This window comes from Cynoglossus semilaevis, chromosome 15 (assembly GCF_000523025.1).
Source record: "Cynoglossus semilaevis isolate Cse_v1.0 chromosome 15, Cse_v1.0, whole genome shotgun sequence".
NCBI lineage: Eukaryota > Metazoa > Chordata > Actinopteri > Pleuronectiformes > Cynoglossidae > Cynoglossus > Cynoglossus semilaevis.
The window spans coordinates 12,423,176-12,441,317 of record NC_024321.1 but is presented as its reverse complement, the minus strand read 5'-3'; the positions used below and the strand labels follow the sequence as shown (position 1 = coordinate 12,441,317).

Sequence of the window (18,142 nt, the reverse complement as noted above, 5' to 3'; positions counted from 1 at the left end):
TTCATCAATTAGGAGGCGCTGTGTTCTAAACTGCTGGAGGGGCGCTTAAAGTTTTTTTTTTTTTTTTACGCAGAGAGAATAGCTGAGCACTTTAATGCTGTCTAATGACGTTATGGGAGGAATAGTCTCATGCCGCTGGGAACCTGCTAATCCCACTTTGTCCCTGTGTTGGATTTGTTTGGAAGCCCCACCCCCTCTTTCCAGGGGCTGATCCCCTTTCATGTTGCGTCGACACAATGGCCCAGGGGGTGCTGGGTATTATTTTCTCCTCAATTAGTGTTGATCACTTCCTCTGCGAACAAGGTGAACGAACATTCCTGCAGGCCGCATTCAGGTCACAGATTGGCAACCCTGAGCTGCCTTAAAAAAACAAGTCAGAAAAGAAAACATGTTCAATGCGATGAATATATGTGAACTGAGGACTTCTGTAGTAACCTGAATATCACTGTAAACCCCTATGACAGTTTCATGTCACGTCTCTTTTAAGGACTGAGTGCTGGGGTGTCCGGGGGTTTGGAGGGAGATGCCGGCGGCCCTCCAGAGCTCCGCCCACCTCTTTCAGCCTCATTATGGCAGTGGCTGTTCAGGGAATGAGAGGAGGCTTTGATCAAACTGTCCTCCCATTTCCGCCTAAATCTGAGAGACGAAAGTCTGCCAAATCCTTGGCCCCAAAAAAAGAAAAAATCCTCCCCCAACTTTGGCCCTTCCCTCCCCATGGTTCTCCCCCGTGTAGTGTCACAGAGCAGAAGGGGAGACAAAGGTGAGACTGGACAATAATGGAGGAAAAGTATAATTCAATGGTAGTTTGCTAAACTTCACTGTATTCTGTGGCGCTGTACACCTCCACATTAAACAAAACTAATTTAAGCCACAGAACAAGGATGCAGATACCTAGTTTACATCAACGGCAGTTATCAAAACCATACGGATGTTTGAGGATTTCAAACGCCAAAGTCACTCAAGTTATTAATGTAATTAGCAATGTCAGCTAAAATGTAGGAGAGGTCACAACTTACCTCAGTCTCCTATGAAGCTTTCTGTCCATCGATATTGATTAAATCAAGAGATATGTTTTACATAACTTGGCATTTTAATCACAAATTTTGAAGTTTTTTTTTTTTTTTTTTGGAGTCGCTCAGTCCTTATCCCAGTGGTCACTGTTGGTAAGATAGGCCTGCTATCTTCTCTTCCTTCTCTTCAGGGACTTTTTTTTCTTGTTTTGTCTCGTTGAGGAGAGGCCGTCCCCTCCGTCCAACCCCTCCACACCCTCAGCTGCCAAGAAAAAACCCAGTAGATGAAGACGACAGATGGCTGTTTGCTTTAAGATCAGTCCTCGGCTGCTTGAGACGCTGCAGCCACTGCCGCCTAGTGTCCGTAGAGTCAGAAAAAACAGATGCACATGCATATGCTTTTTCATCAAATGGTTCCATGTTTAGTGAAGATGAGCTGGGACAGGGTGCAGGACACCACTATTGGTGGGTCACTGGTTCCAGTCCCAGAGGTCTGCCTGCTCAGATTTGTTTGTTCGTTTAGATTGTAATGGATGACACAGGCACCAGGGAACAGAGGAGTTAAGTGCAAATAAACCAATGTTGGAGAGATAGAAAAGATCACTTATTGATTGAAGATCATTTTCACAGACAGTGTGGTCAGACTACAGATTATAACTGGACTATTCTATCTGGAATGCTCTCCAAAAGAAATCGAGGGAAGAAAAATTTACATTAATCAAAAAGTATTGAACGTTTTGTGATGTTAGTGTTTGGAACCTTTCTTAAAGTTTGCTTTAGGCCATGTAAGTTAATGTCTCAAAGATAAAAAATAACAAATATTCTAGGGGTGATTGTAATAGTATCTTTACACCAGAGCTCTCAACTGCTGGAGTGGTTTTTAGTTGCATGAATTAGCCACACACAGCAGCAGTACACCTGACCTGTGAACTAAAAACATTGCATCAGATCAGCTGTTCTCAAACTTTTTTTTCATTCCCCACTTTGAACAGGAGGAGTTTGTAAGCGCCACCTGCCCCTGTCGACCCGACAAACATCTTGATAAACTACATTTCAACCTGATAAAACTAAAACCAGGTAATATCATATTTTGTAATTATTAAAATTAATAACATTAAGTAATCCAAAGTTCAAAAAGAGAAAGTAAGACTGCAGTTGTGACATCATCACTTGAACCTTGAAAATGTCCTCCCATTTGTCGTGCTCCCCCTGTCATGTCTGCATTCTCCTCCATTGGGGCCCGCCTCACACTTTGAGAAGCACTGGACTGGATGTTGCTATTGTTCACTATTTTTTGTTTCTGTTTTCACTTGATGAAAGTAAAAAGTTTTCCAGGTTCATTTTTCTCAATCCACCGGTGATCTACAAAAAAATCTACATCCATCTAAGATAGAATTTCTGTTTTGTGTAAGACAGCAGTTAATCAAAACAGTTTTCTCTCCCTCTGTCTTTCTCCTTTTCCCTCTCGTTAGCTCACTCTCACCTCTAACACCTGCAGCGCCTCAGGGCCAATCTGTCGTCCACCACTAACTCTAAACACAGCGACCTGTCACATACACATACACACACAGAGTAACGGAAGTGCTTTTCCAAAGGTCAAAACATCTCAAATGGGCCTTGGATCTATATCAACATTTTGAAGTTCTTCCTTTATCCATGCTTTACACGCTCCATGTACGTGAGGAGTTGTATGCATGCCTGGTGCTCACACATGTGCAGAATGTCCTGCAGGTCTGTGCAGAATAAAATGAGGGTCCGCTGTGAATCTCCTCAACTCCTCAGATTTCTGGTGAGATCCACACTCACCTTACGCATGTGGTTCAGTGACAAATGACCAGGTCATTGTTGCTTCAACTATCATTAATAGCTGTTTCCAAAGAAACCTGTGGGCAGATGGAGACACTGACAGTGACATCACTGACCTGATGCATTCACATTAATAAGAATTAGGTAAAGCAGTTTATAATATGACACCATATCATTGAGAGGTGTAGAGATGCTTGGTGGGAACTGAACCCTGCCCAGTTACCCACAGTTTCAAGCCCACCACCGGCACCACCTCCTCTTCTTCTTCCTCCTTGCCTTGTTTAGCTTTGACACCTCAGCTGTTAAGCAGGCTGCACAGTGGAAGGTGTGGGGTGAGAGAGTGAGGGAGGAGAGAGGGAGAAGGGGCGACAGAGAGTTGATAATGAAGGTAGCATGTTGTTGTCACCACAGATTGTTGCTCAGGGCCTTCCGTGCTTTGTCTTTGTGTGTGTTTGTGAGTGTATGTGTGTGAGTGAGAGAGAGAGAAACTCCTCCACCAATGCACTTGCACCTCCGCTCCCTTTAATGTGTACAGTACCTACTAGACACAGAATACATATATTAATAGAAGAAACTTGTCCAGGCATGGCATGAACTAAAAATAACCCAGAATTAGTTTATGTCATAGATATAGATGATTGACAACCACCATTAATACCTACAGCAGAATTCATGTGTTTGGAAACACAGGCCACATCATTCTAATGTAGCATCCAAACTGTTATGTGCTGTATTTAGTTCCAATCGTCACATCATAACAGTCATGAGCTGCTCTTCATTTTCAGCACCGAAAAAAAGTGCCGCTTCTTCGTTAGTAAACACTGACTCCATAAATATGTAAGTTGAGATGACAAATAATATTAATATCCCAGTTATCTCTGCTTCCAAAAAAAAGCTGATAACGAGCCAAACATGCTCCGCCTGGCTTCGAATCTGCAGCCGTATGCCACCAGAGCTTTGGAAAGTGAGAAGTTGATTGGCTATCAACAACTTTCCACCTATCTCTCTTTCTGTCTCTCCCTTCATCCACACTGTTTCCATGCAGCCTCATTAACACTAAACGTGCCATCAGGCAAATGCAGAGGCAATATTTGATCACATGAACAATAAATTACCATCAACAAGGCGCTCACTACACACATACACATACAGAAGTCACAGATGAAAATAATTGCATCGGGGATGAGAGGGCAGTCAGGACAGGTAGATGCTGTGATGTGCCTTATCACTGTTACCCTAATCACCAGGTCATCCACTGGCCAATTAAACACACATGTCGTCATCGGTAACACCTAAGGAGGTGACGCAGGCGAGATAATGAGCGATCAGTTGTTTGCATATGTGTTGTAAATTGATATAAACGCAAGGAAATAAATCGAGAGAGGAAAGTAGTCCCAGATAAATATTGGGTCGGGGCTGCACTTCACTTCCATTTTAATAATGTATGTATATGTTAATGCCATAACAACTCAATCAGAGGTAACAGGTGCACTTTGTGTCACAGAATAGCTTATTTGTAGCAAATGTGATGACACCAAATACAATCAACAAAAATATAAATGAGTCACATTCTGTTTTGGTCAGTGGGGATACTGCTGGGCGGGCAGGTCTACATATCAGGGTTGCCATTCTTTTATTGAGAAAAGGTCCTTAGTGTGACTCAAGTGATTGTTAAAATTATTTGGTTTGTATCTAAATCTTAGAAAGGTGAAGCTGTTCTTGCTTGACTTGTACAACAGTAAACATTTGTCCACTTTTTTATTTTCTGACTGTTGGAGGAAACCAGGGTACGAGGAGAAAAACAACAACACAGAGAGAGAGAACATACACACTCCACACAGAAAGACCAGGATCAACCTCATGAACCTGTGTCTTCTTGCTGTAAAGCAACATTACAAACCACTCCATTTATCTGTACATCCTTTTTTTCTTTCTTCAATAATGTATTTTTTTCTTAATAATACAACAATCAATGGCACGTCAGTGACCCGTTCTTCGGGAGAAACAACAATTTGCATTAGCTGATTTACATAAACATATACAGCTCATTATCTCCCCGTGTTTTTCTCACACAGCCATGTCACTGCTCTTGTTTCCTTCCTTCACAGGAAGTGGTCTCCATATTCCAGATGTTTGCTTCACACCATGTTAGAATGACATAACACACACACTAGGACTGAGCCTAACAGCTTTGTGCTGAAAACACTGTAAAAACTCACTTATACCTAATTTAAAAAGTGTTGGTTTTCCTGCTGTCTTTAATTAAATCTGTTAAAACTGTTTCATACATATATATCACTTTCCCTTATGGCTGTTGTCCAAATTCATTATTTCTCCAGCTGTCTGTCATGTTAACTGATAATGTTCCTTTTTTTAATGCTTTAATTTTAAAGAACAACAAAAATAAAGATAACAGAACTTTTTTGGAGGAAGAAGTGTGTAGTAGCTGAACCAAACATGAGATACACATGGAATTTGTTCTAACCAAAATACATTGTGTACCATAATACAACTATAGCTTTAACTTTGTTAATCAAAAAACTTGTTGATTTTCTAGCCACATTCCATAGATGGATGTAATAAATTAGAATCTATTAAGATACTGTATGTTTATTGGCTAGACACTTTGTTGGCTGGTTGTCCAATTTTTAAAGCAAAGGTTAGGATTTTAAATCTTTTGAAATAAAAAGCACAGTTTCATTGTAAAATTTTGGACATGGCTTCAAATGCTTTGATGCCCAGGCTAGACCTGTTAGCCATTCACCTATTGGTAAAATCCCAATAACCTTAACAGTTCTATATACTGTATTTCTGAAGTATTTTACATTTTCATTGTTTAAGTGAGACAGACACATAGTCCTTCTTTGTTTGTGGTTGTAGTAAGGATGGAAGACAGTGTCACTGTTTGATCTTACAGCATGCTAACAAAGTTAACAAAGGCTTCTTCTGCTACATCCAGGTTAGTTAGCTTAGTTGGTTAGTTTCATCAATATTGGAGAATGTGTATTGTACTAATTCCAGTGAGGGACATACATACTTACATTGAATATTTTAAGGATATTCAAATTTGATGTACTCTATGTAGTTTGCTATCCAGCTCCGCAGGTGATGCTTTAAAGGCAGTCATTGATGTCCAGGTCTTTAGATGGATATATTATACCCATTGGATATAATAATAATAATTACGAAAGTTGAGCTGTGGCGTATTTACCTAAAAAGCTGCATGTAACAGATACCTACACCGAGTGCTAAACTATTAAAGTTAAAGCGGCAGTTATGGAAATAGACTAGTGTTTAGGGTAATTCAAGCATGTCTTTAAGTGAAGTAAATACGCTGTAGACTAATGATTAATTTCTAAACATTAGTGTCCATGGCGATCCTCCCATGACAGTGCTGTGTCTCATCGTTAAATCCATGCTGGTGGATCTCATCTCCGCTCCCTTAACTTTAATCTTCTTTTTAAGCTCCCTTATCTTTAACCTGTTTTGTCTAATCTCTGTGTAATTTTCCATGTGTCACAGTTAATCCTTGGTTATTTTTCTAAAATATGATCATTTCATCTCTCATCAAATATTCGAAATCCTCTTCACGTGTCTAGTGGCAGGTTGGAGGAAAACATGAGTCACGTGTGTTTCATCTCACTACTTTTATTCTTTGTATTTCATTATCCTCCTCCACCATTCATCGTCTTGTTCTCTTTGTCTATTTTCATTTCCTTCTGTCCTTTCCTTTTCTCTGTTTTCTTGTCCATTTTCTTTCAACGTGTTTCCATCTTCTCTTCTCCTTCCTCACCTCTGAGTCTATTTTTATTACTCTTCCTCCACACTCTGAACCTTCATTTCTCATTGCCTTTTGCTGCCTTTTCCCACACAGTACCTTCTGTTTTTCCTCATTTTTTTCTAGCATTTTATCCAATTCTCCTCACATAGTTGTTTATTTCTGTCCCATCTTCTGTTTTGCTGTGCGTTTCCTTGATCTAATTTCCAGTTCCAAACAATCCCTTTTGTATTTCTTCTCTTCTTTTATTCACTTTTTTATGGGGCTAACATATGGGGCATGTACATGCAGGAACATCAACCAACCTAAATTGTCATTTGAAGTTTTATTATTTACATTTTCTGAATGTCTCTGTGTTAGTTGAGGTGATGTCCACAGTGGAAGTACAGCTGCACATGCAGGTTGCAGCAGCAGCTAGAGCATCAGTAGCCGCAGTTGTTATAGTGTCAGTCAGCTGTTTATATACAATATATCCATTAAAGTGACTTATTAATAATAATATGCTATAAGTGCTATAATTGATCAGTATAAAAATGTTAGTTTATGGAATAAAAACATTCACATTTATTTTGGGGATTGACTAGGAGCTACAGATGGCATCACCTCTAGGGGCGCTCTAATTGAAACTTTTTGTCATATAACTTTGGAGTACTACTGGGAATAACAGGCTGTGAGTATCTCACGTGTCAGTGAGAATTTTCCCACAGTGCAAAGATGTACTGTTGAACAGTAGGTTGATTTTAAGAACAGGTTGTACAACATAAATGCACTGTTTATTACATTCAAATTACTAATAATTTACACATTTATAATCACACAATATAATTATCATATATTGTGACATCATTAGCTCCATCTGTAATTTTGATTTGTCACAAACTTTTGGCCTAAACCCTCACTGTGCCAGTTTCACCCTGTCTTCATTCCTCCTCTCCAACACGCTTTTCAGTTTCTTTTTCTTTCATAACACCTTTTTAATCTTTCTTTTCTCTCTTCTGACACATTTTGTCTTCCCTCCCTTTTCTGTCAGGACACACACACACACACACGGAGCAGAGGTGAAGTCGGGAGGCTTGTCTTAGCGTGCCATCTGTCCTCGGCGCTGACGTTGGCTCTAATTACCGCGTCTCCCCTGGCTAATGCTGCCTCATTAGGCCGCCGGAGCATGTGCAGCCGACACAAGCGCGGCAGAGAGTTTGCACCAGGAAACGCGAGCCTGAGCCATTATGAGATCAGGAAATCTGTCTGGTGCGAAAGGCAATTCACACCAGTGACTAAACGCTCATTTTGCTTTCTCTCTCTCTCTCTCTTCCTCACTTGTCAAGCTTTCTCTCTCTCGCTCTCTGTTTCTTTCCTCTCATCTGCTGTTGGCGAGCAACTCCAAGGATCAGGTCCAAGAACCAAAACAAAGAAGTCGAGGAGGTGTCACGCTCCAAGACTACCAGAAAGATATTTGCTGGATACCACCATCTTGAATTTTCAGTCCAATGCATGTGTTCAAGGCTTATTTTATTATATTTGAATTTTTGAAATACAACAGCTCAATTCTATAATAAATAATACTGTTAGATACACACAGTACAGCAGTCACAACTTTGGATCTCCTTCCCTTTCTCCGTGGTCCAGGCTGTTCACCAAATCCTTGATCCAACCAGTTGGTTTTGGCAGGTTGTGGTGACTGGTATAGGACCATGTTCTGTGATCGAGTGAGTTCGTGTTTCATGTTTCCATGCGAAACCAGAGTAAACGCTGATTTTCTCTCACCTGTCTTCACCGCACCTGTCAGGCTGTATGAAGTTGTTGTAAAGCAACATAGATAGAAAGCAAATTTACACTCTTTTTTTTTTTGGTTATTAGTATTATTTTGAGATTTTTCAGTATAATTACAGCATATATTTGCATAAAAAGAAACCAGCTGAACTCTTATCTCTAGAATTAATTTTTCAAAATGGCTTCCATGTGAGTTGTCCGCAGCACTCTATTGCATTCATCCATAAACTTCAACCTATTGACTTCTCCACTTCCTTTGAGTTTGTCCTTGATGGTCGCAGGGAAAAAAAAGAACTTTTCCGTCAGTTGTCATGTTCTGCCTGGGGCTCTGTTGTTCCTCATGTTTAGAAGTTCGACATGCTCCAGCTGCACACACCCTGCAGCACCTGCAGCCACCTCATACATGCACACATCTCTGCAGGCAAACCATGTTCTCTCTGTTTTACATCTGTGGCTTCTTTATTCCACAATTTTTTTCTGCCATCTCCTCCTTCAGGACAAAATTGAATTAACACAATTGCTCATTTTACCCTAAAAACCGTCTGGATTTAAGTCGTAACAAAACAAGTTATAATTAGGAAAGTGACAAAATATGTAAAAGTCTGTTTTCCTCTGGTTGGATGTTACCGTGTTTCCCTGCATGATTAAAAAAAAAAATTAGCACCTGCCAAAAACCAAATGCTGTTTACACCAGCAGGCTCCTAAACTCCAAATTTTCTTTTTTTTTTTTCTTTCCTTCCTTTAGTAAAAGCTATAGAATTTCACAAGTGTTTCCCACTCCACTCTGGTCGTGTAACAGCTTCACAGTCTGTTCCTGCGGCGTCTCACTCAGCGTGAATCATCTGACAAGATGCGAGATAAAGATCTGAAGTCTTCATTTCAAGTATCTGATGCGGTTTCCCGGTTTCAGACGAGCATAAATCTTTGGGAATTGTTGATTTCAGGTTGATCAGTGACAGACGTCTGATGTCAGAGATTCTCTGTGTTAACTGAAGCTGCAGGTTAACAAGGAACACAACATGTAGGAATTCTATGACGAGGCAGGATGACACATGAATGAGTGCATGACATGATGACGACAGTAATGATAATGACTAATTCATTGGCATTTATATAATTAGGGAAACATTGTGGTGAAACAATATAAACTGCACACTGGCCAGATCAGGCTTTTCTTCTACACTTACTCGTGGTAGTACTACCACAGTACTATAATTGCTGGAATCTTAAAATTTAAACTAACATGATGCTAAAAAATCGCACCACTACACACGATTGGTTATTTTCCTCTAAATGGGATCATGCACAATAAATACTGTACAACAATCCACACACATCGAATTGTTTTGCAGAGCACTGCATTCTACAGACTAAAACCATAATCTGTTCAGGACAACGTCGACATTATTCATCTTAACACCGATTTCTAATGCTAATAATCTTATAAATAATAAAACTCATTCACCTCTGCTCTGTATTGTTAATACAAAGGTTACATAATATTGATTATATGAATGTTACTCAATTTTACGGTGAGAACTGTCATACATAAAGTTAAAATTTAATTTGTTTTTGTTTTAACATAAAAGCAGTAAAGTCAATTGACTTGACCTTTTATTTAGGGTTCCTTTTGCACGACAGTGTAATGCTATATTCAGTGGTGTGGCTGGAAGTGTGAATTTTCAGTATGTGATGTATAATGTTGGTTTTTTTTTATTATTTATTTATTTTACTTTTCCCTTGCCCTTCATTTGGTCACATATTTTGCATTTCTTGAAACATGCTGTTAAAGTCGGAGTACAGCAGCATCCACCAAGCTGCTCTCACCAACCCTAACACCAAATACTGTCTAATAAAATAAACACATTAGTGCAGTTTAAAAAGCTTTAATCTTTAAATCTGCACATGACCATAACATTACCCCCTAGAAAGTCCAGATCTGTCCTGGCTGTGAACCAATACATTCATTTTTCTTTTTTAGCTGTGACTCTAAGAATATGATCTGCATACTGCAGTATTTTTGTATATGTTTCTGTGTGTATTCCCTCAGGTGATGTCGGTCTGATTCCCCCATATGTTCTTTATTCCTCCTGAAGAACTAATGAAGACGGCACGAAGCTGACGGCCAAGTCGGCCGTCGACCAAATTCTCCCAGAGCCAAGACTCTGACAGTGTTCGTATACGATCTCATTACAAATGACTAAAATAATCACAGCGCTGATATAATAATAATGAGACTCTGACTTTGAACTCCTCTCCTTTTGTTTCATTTGCTTTCCCTTGTATTTTGCTCTCTCTGTTTGCCTTTACCTCTTCACGCAGCATAATTTAGTGTGATGTACTGTATACACCTGTTTTAATAAATTAATACTTACTCTTTGTTCTGTTTGTGTAGGTCTGGAAAAAAGTAAGAAGATCAATTTGTCATTCAGTCCTTCACATCTAATTTTTCTCCCAGGTATTTTTTATTCTACTATAAATATTCCTGTTGTCTGTGCTCGTGTTTACCTTGTTTGCTCCAAACATTGGTTGAAGATAAGGATGTTTTTTATACAAGAATTTTTTATGAGCAAAGATTATTATCGTGAGGATGAACGAACATAAAAGTGTCATCTGCGGGACACAACATGACTGTTCAGGTTTTCTTTTAATTGTGGTTTTATTGTGTTGCCTAACTTCTGTAGATAAGGAGTTTATGACTTCACACAACCTTTAAGGTGTATGTGGGAATTTCCTAAAAACCGTTGAGTTTCATATCATTTATGCACGATCATTCTTTTTTATGAGTGACACAAAGTTTATGGAGCTGCAGTAGTGGTGCTGCCTCCTGTCTGTTTTTTCCCTAATCTTTGTTTATTATTTAACTAGAATAACACTTGGTATTTAGACACTAGCTCTAAATACTTTTTATTTATTAATTTATTTAAAAAATGTTTATAACATCATTTGAAGCAGGGTTTTAGGTATATATAAACTTAATTCTGGTTTATGTTTCAAATATGTGCATATCTTGGAAGTTGATGGAGGTGTGCAGTGCCACCACATAACACCACATACATTTTCTAAAGTTAAGTTTGGCCTTTTTATAAAAAAAAGGACTAGTTAAAAGAGAGTGACACTCAATGGTCAGACTGTAGACTGCAGGATGTTTTCTTTACATTCCCCTTTTAAGAAGTTGTTTCCACTGTTAACCTGTGTTGCAACACAATATGATTTATTTGGACAGACAAAGGGTTGGAGGCACGTCAACCTGTTTGTAAAAATGAACTGAACAGTTAACAGTTTTTTGTTTTTTTTTTTTCATTTTTCATCTTTTTTGGTCTGTCGTTTCTCTCTTTGCCTTTTCTGCCTCAACCCTTTTGGTCCTATAACCTGGTCACAGAGTATGATCACCTCTTAATAAACATGTTTTTTAATTATAACTTTTTAAAATTATGTTAGTAAAATAGCAAGACTCTAATGTGTGTTTGGTTTAACTGTTGTTTTAGGTAAGTTGAGTTTTTTTAAGTAAAGACACATTACTGATCCTTCTTGTGTGTTTAGTAAAATATTATCAAACAGTCGAGTCCTGTTTGATCAGTTCTTAGGTTTCTGAATTCTAACAATTCTGTTGAATCTTCTGTAAGCAAATTATGAACAATTTGTCAGGCTATGAGGAGCCTTGTGTAAATCTTTGCGTCGGCAGCAGAATCTGTTGTGTTTTCATTCGAATTGAAACATTTCGCTTTTTATATTATTTCACAAGTTCTATAACTCTTGTCGAGTTGAATTTGTTAGAAGGTGGAAGAGGCACGGAAGCAGAAAACTGCTAATAGGCAGCTAACTCACTCAACTGAAAGAACATTGTTTTTATGTCTACAGGACACACACACACACACACACACACACTTTGTATGATAACAATATAAAGTAACCCCAATCCTTAACCCTACACCTCCATCTCCACCATCCCCACACCGAACAGGAGCCCAACGACAGGCCAACACCCCCACACTGTGACATCATGTCTAATTGGGCCAAACTCCCACCATCACCACCAGCATCATCTGGGCTCTTACCACCATCATCTGTTGGGGTCGAGCCTCAGACACCCACCACAGCAGAGTGGACACACAAAAGAGCCATTATTCTTCCTGAAGCTGAGGAACAATAGGAATACAAATGTTTATCCAAAAATCAAAAATCACTGGAAAAGGACAAATTAAAAGGACACCTACACAGAGGATTTAATTAGTGCCATGGAAATTATTCAGGTTTTATATATTGTGTATTTCACGATTTTCTGCTTTACTAAAGAAACTAATATTAATTACTAAAAATATCAAATCAAAGTGGTGGGAAATAAATGCAAGTACTGTAGGAAACCACAGTAGGAACAGTTAGTGTTCAGTAATAGAATCATTGTACCAGGCCTCAAAATACACACAGGCTGTTATTTTTGATTTTCCTGGGTCTATATTTAGTGAAGCCTCAACAGCAGACGATCCGCCATCATGTCTCAGACTTCTGAAGCAGGTGGAGGGTTAAATGTTAGTGCGTAAGCCCACATTATCATTATCCTGTTGATGGGACTGGACGCTCATCATTGTGTTTTTCAGTCGGGCCGTTGATGAACAGGATCCGCTCCAAACATCTTGTGTGGAAATTTTCGGACTGGTTGCGAGGCAGCCATCTGTGGCACCAGGCCTTCAGCAGCCAAACACCGCCGCAGGGTCCGGAAGAGGGAGGCTGAGCGACAACATCTCTGTTACAGTTTGGAAGACAAATCTTTGACCCATCATCATTTAAGGGACATTTTGTCTTTTTAAAGATGTAATGGTAAAAAAATACCCTGCCTTTATTCATTTTATCAACTCCTTTTATTAACCTGTCCTAACTTTTTTTAAGGTTAAGCTGAAGTTGAAGTTTCTACAAACGCAGGTGAGGAATTAAGGTGGTATTTTTAAGGTGCTATTGATAAGGTGATAGAAGGTGGGATTATTGAATATTCAGTGTATTTTGCGTATGGTTTAAATGCTACCCATAAACATATAGTACCATGGTATTTACATATCTGTTTTCATTGGAAATGTGCAAGCTACAGTCAGTAGGATGACATTATCACTACAAATTAAAAATATCAACTGATATCAATAGTCATATCAACACAACATCAGTTTCATGATAATAATGCAATAAGTTTTTATATGGACTTTTTTTTGCCTAAAAACAGATCTACAGGTAATGCTAATTTGAACAGCCCGACCTAAACATCCTGTTTTAACAGGAAGTGGCAGTTCACATGTACTACATTTTGAACCCTGTGACAGTACACACAGACACATTCTTGAGCTGGTTTGAAAAAAAAAAACACACCTTTTTCTCAACCTAAGTGTGAATCTCCTCCATCCTTTTTCAGTCTTCACCTTTGTGAGTCACAGCGTGTCGTGCTGGTTGTGCCATTGTTTAGGATGCCGTTGGGGGAGGGAAGGTGATGTCACGTCTGCGCCCAAGGCTCTGCAAATGTTGACACCTCCAGCTCTCAGTCAGGTGAGAAGACACAAACAAACAATTCAGAGCTCATTATTGTTTTGTACCTAAGGACAAAAAGCAATAAAAATTCTTTAAGAACATCTGACAGTCATCCAAAGACTGCACAGATTAGAAATGATCACAGCATCGAAGAACAGACACTGGTTGCTACTAGAAATTGCATAATTAAACAATTGTGTTAGTTCTTAATTAATTAAAGTCTTACTAAGTATATTTCTACTGCTATAGAACACTACAGAATTTTAATTATATCTATTTTTTTTATTATAATATCTCATCATCTACCAGCATTCCCAAGGCAAAGTATTGGTAAATCTCGATATAACTATTGGACATCCCCCTAGATTTAAGGCCAATAATGGAAAGATGAATCAATGCAGAGATTCAACAACATAACTGAGAATTTGTAATATTCATGTTAGGGTTAAATTATTCACTGATTAAATCTTCAATGGCCTTAAATTCAAATAGATATTGATCCATAACCCCTCTGTCTTTCCTCAGAGATTAATTATTAGTTCTCTTGTAGATCGCAGTTGTCGCAGACATAAGACATAAGGGACAAGAATCATCAGATCTCCCCTCGTAAGAGATGCTTACCTTGTTCACACATCTGAAGGATCTGGGGTTTGGTGAGTGTGTGTGTGTGTGTGCGTGTGTCAGAGGTGGGATAATTGACTTGGACACGTGCCAGAAAGCTGGAATATTTACCGCACCAGCAAGAAAATTTGTCACCTCTTGATGTTGTCACGTCACACACCTGTACCCTTTACTGTAGAGGCTGCATCTTAAACACACACAAACACATAACTTTTCACTCATCTACCTAATTCTGTTTAACATTTACTTCATATTCTAATGAACATACAGTTTGTGGAGATTATGAAAAGGTAAACAGAACCAGCTCTGCAGCCAGAAACAGGTCTGACTGTCTGTGGCTCACAATGACTCAAATAAATATTTAAAAAAACAGGACATACTTTTCTGCTTATAGTAATTATATATCATTGGGTCATAGGATGGGCTGGAAGAACCCAGGAGAGGATTAAAGAAGAGATCTTGATCTTTTGTCCTGTAAACACCATCAGCATGACCTGTGGTGCAGTTGGTAATTTCACATGTATATTTTGGGTTTTTTTTCCATATTAAATCAGAGGGTTCACATAAAGGCTTCACATTAATTTACTGAGAAAACTCTGGGGCTGACCGTGTGCAACCTCAGCATCATTCTAATCTAGTGGTCCTGGGTGGTCCCGCCCCCTATTTTGTGTTTCACTGTCGTTCATCACGGTCCTACCTCTAAAAAGGTCCCTTTTTTAAGTTCTAATAACTAATAACTCTATTAGGAAAGTGACTGAAGTGAAAAAAAAAAACTTTAAATCTAAATCTAACAGAAATACTACATATAAATATCATTTATAACACAAATGTAAAGTTAAAGAGAATTCAGCAGCAGATAAATGAGGAAACCCCCCTCAAAAGGTTTTCAAAATTATAGTGAATAACGACTAAAAAAAAAAGCGTCAGCCTTTAATTTATAACCAAGGCTTCAATTTGAGTCAAATTTCAGACGATTCTTCATGTGACTTTTATCTGCTTCTCTGCGTGAAGGTGAATATTTTCCTGTAGTTTTTTTTAGTGTTTGTGTGAAGCTGCAGGCTGTTTGTTCGTCTGTATTTTTATTTTTATTTCTCTCTCTCACACACACTCTCTCTCTCTCTCTCTCCGCCCACCAGCTCCACTGCCGCCTCAGGATCTGCTTCTCTCACTAAATTGGCTCCTCAGACACCCTTCCCCTTCTTCCCCATCTCTCATTTAAAAAGTGCGAAATTATAATTATCTGAATTATGCTTTTAATGATGCGTTAATTAGAGTCATGGAGTGAGATTAGCCTATGAATTATTACTTGTGAAATCCTTCCAGATCTGTGCGAGCTTGTTGTGCAGGCGGCCGCGAGAAACGAGAGAGAGAGAAAGAGAGAAAAATGTTGCTGCTCGGTGTCGAACGCACCGATAAATAACAGAACAGATTGTGGTGCATATGCTTATGATTACAACTTTTAAACGGACGCTTTCTAAACTCACACCGACTGTCTTGTGCTGGCAGGAGGTTTTTGTACCAACAGCCCAGTCAGCTCTGTTTCCTTCGGAGGCTCTCCGTGCAATTCTCACCAAATGTGAACTATTATTAAATTGTGTGAGGAGAAAACTGATGCTTCATCTCTCAGCTGTGACTGCCTGCAGGCCCCAGTCTGGAGATAGCGGAGCACTGAGGAGAGTTGAACTACCTCTCCACATTCTCACAGGTCCAGGGTGTGTTGTTGAAGAGTCTTTGTTGGCAGAAATTAAACATGCTGCCCATGAGTGAGTGTAGGAACAAGGGAAAAAGTGTGTGTGAAGAGAGAGACAGCAGGGAGCTGTAGCCATGTTGCTGTGAGTGTTTTTTACTTCTGTTTGACTTTTTAAAGATTACAGGGTGTTACTTGAAAAGTAAGAACTTTCATTCGTTGCAGCTTTAGGAAGTAGTTGGTGCAGTTTTTATGCCTGATGCCCTTCTGACGCAACCTGCCCTCTTGGATTTGGGAGTTGGAAGTTTACTATATTGTCGAACCCTTTAAAAAAAGAAAGAATGACGCTGGAGTCGGGCAGGAACAAAAAACACAAAACAAGTCAGTGATACCAATTTGCTGTTTGCTGTAATAGTAAAAGTTATCATATCGTTCCAATGTTCTACAGTACAGCTAGTTTTATGAGTCGCTGTTAGCAAGCAAGTTTGGTGACAACAACTATGACACCAAATAGTGACAGATTCATCAGCTTATGAAATTATGTGGAAAAAAATATTAAATGTCAGGAGAATTTTGTGATTGGAGGGACAGCTATAGACATAGCATCATCCTTGATTGTCTTGATAGGATTATTAAGGTAGTCATTTTGTTCAAATTTGATACAAAGTGTTGACCAGGTTTACCTTGTGTTGCTGCCTTTATAGTAGAAGAATATTAGAATCTGTGATTATTGCATTCATTTAAACAGGGACTGAATGATGCCAATTAAACAAATTCCCATTGGTTAAGAAAAAGAATAATGATTTGCTGACCCCATCTCTAAACAATATCCATTAGCAGTAGTTTGTTCCTGCTGTGACATGCACAGAGTGTCAGAGCATTCATCCTTGCCTACTTTTATGTAAATGTGAGGAGCCGATTGGAACTAGCAGGGTAATAAAGGAGTTGCTCTTTTACATAATTCTGATGAGGCGGTAAACTGCTTTGTCTGTTTTTTTACTCTGTCAGGACAAATGTTTGTCTTTTCTCCACCTTCTGACCCCATCTTGTAGACTAACTATTATAGACTTGTTAGTTCTTAGTAACTGGGGGTCACTTTGGTCATCTCACAGTTTGTCATAAAGAAGGAAGTAGGACGAGTTAGATCACTGATTAATGAAAACCAATTAAAATATAAATCTATGGTATCTATGGTAATGGCTTATCAGCCATTTTGCTCAGTATGGTAATGTGGAGTCTGGTTTATTCATGAGAAATGTAAGTGCAATTTAGAAATAATATTAACAATAATATAGTCAGTGCTACATTAGTACTAATATTATTACACTTAAAAATAGTATGATTTACATGTAGTTATTCCACAGAGCACGCCATATTTACTGTACAAAAGTAAACAGAAGTACTCTGGGCTTTTATGAGTGAAAACTAACTTCAAATTTTAAGTTTGTGTCCTTACCAAAAAACTAGTCCTGCTTTTTTATTTTAAATATTTTCTAAACTTGCACTGTGTTCTTTTAGTTTAATTTATTATCTAACAGCAAACAATTACTTTAGAAATATAAATGTATTATTATTGTGCAGCCCTACCTTATGCACTGTATTTTGTAAAAGTATATCTAGTAGAACTGTGCGTTCTTGCAGTAAAACACACAGACGTCAGCTGAGGGGCTGAGACTCAGTCGTCTGTCTTTCCTCTTACTTCCCGTGCTGCCGTTGTTGCCGTAGACAAACAGACCATGTTGCAGCATTTGGGTAATCCCCGCTTGTAACAACACCAGCTGGAGCGTTTTGAATCCGAGATGGCCATCTTTGCTCAGCCACTGTGACGGCCGGCCTCACTGTTCAGGAATTGGCAGCGAGTGGTGGAGCTCTCTGTGTAAACCCTGCAAGGGAAATCATGGTGCTAATTTGCAGGATGTGGCGTCCTCAGCCATGTTTTAGGCATGCATGGCTGCAGCC

At 38.9% G+C, this 18,142-nt stretch overlaps 1 protein-coding gene across 2 annotated transcripts in view; it reads left to right on the top strand.

Moving 5' to 3' along the window:
- Positions 1-18,142, top strand: part of b4galt7 (xylosylprotein beta 1,4-galactosyltransferase, polypeptide 7 (galactosyltransferase I)) — a 59,619-nt gene that overhangs the window by 24,727 nt on the left and 16,750 nt on the right. Inside the window, exons 8-12 of one of the 2 annotated variants that reach the window (XR_003051920.1) lie at positions 2,003-2,087; positions 10,415-10,822; positions 12,963-13,284; positions 13,763-13,893; positions 14,426-14,528. The gene's annotated coding sequence lies outside the window, so the exon portion shown is untranslated. The remainder of the gene's footprint in view (positions 1-2,002; positions 2,088-10,414; positions 10,823-12,962; positions 13,285-13,762; positions 13,894-14,425; positions 14,529-18,142) is intronic. The other variant, XR_003051921.1, reaches the window with a different exon arrangement.